The following is a 448-nucleotide window of genomic DNA, read 5'->3' on the forward strand; positions in this document are numbered from 1 at the left end:
GTGTGGCAAATGAGTTTCTTCTGGGCGGTCTGTAGGAAAATTATATAAAACGTAAGAGGCATGCACTGTGCAAGAGCCCGGATAGCTCAGACGGTAGAGCATCAGACTTTTAATCTGAGGGTCCAGGGTTCAAGTCCCTGTTCGGGCGAAGTGCAGTCTTCTTGTTGCTTGCTGTCGTGTCGGTCCATCTATGCTGCTGTCTGTGGTGTTTCGGCCTGCTCCTGGGGACCTTGTTCTGTGGTATTTCGGCCTGCTCCTGGGGACCTTGTGCATCTCCCTTGTTTGGCACACCTGATTCTGACGGTCAGCTCGTTAGGAAAGAGCGCTCATGAAGTGAACTGAGTGAGTAGAATAAGACAGACCTACGAAATGTGTAGTGCCGTGGGTCCCCAGGGCCAGCACCGAAAAACCCCATTCCAGACGATGAGACATGGCAGCCTGATTTCTC

At 52.0% G+C, this 448-nt stretch overlaps 1 non-coding gene across 1 annotated transcript; it reads left to right on the forward strand.

The window, feature by feature from the left end:
- The first annotated feature begins 75 nt into the window (after window positions 1–75).
- Window positions 76–148, forward strand: trnak-uuu (transfer RNA lysine (anticodon UUU)). The gene has a single exon. It is a non-coding gene; the product is annotated as a tRNA-Lys (tRNA).
- The last annotated feature ends 300 nt before the right edge of the window (window positions 149–448 follow it).

This window comes from Sinocyclocheilus grahami, unplaced genomic scaffold (assembly GCF_001515645.1).
Source record: "Sinocyclocheilus grahami isolate Dianchi unplaced genomic scaffold, SAMN03320097.WGS_v1.1 scaffold819.1, whole genome shotgun sequence".
NCBI classification, from domain to species: domain Eukaryota; kingdom Metazoa; phylum Chordata; class Actinopteri; order Cypriniformes; family Cyprinidae; genus Sinocyclocheilus; species Sinocyclocheilus grahami.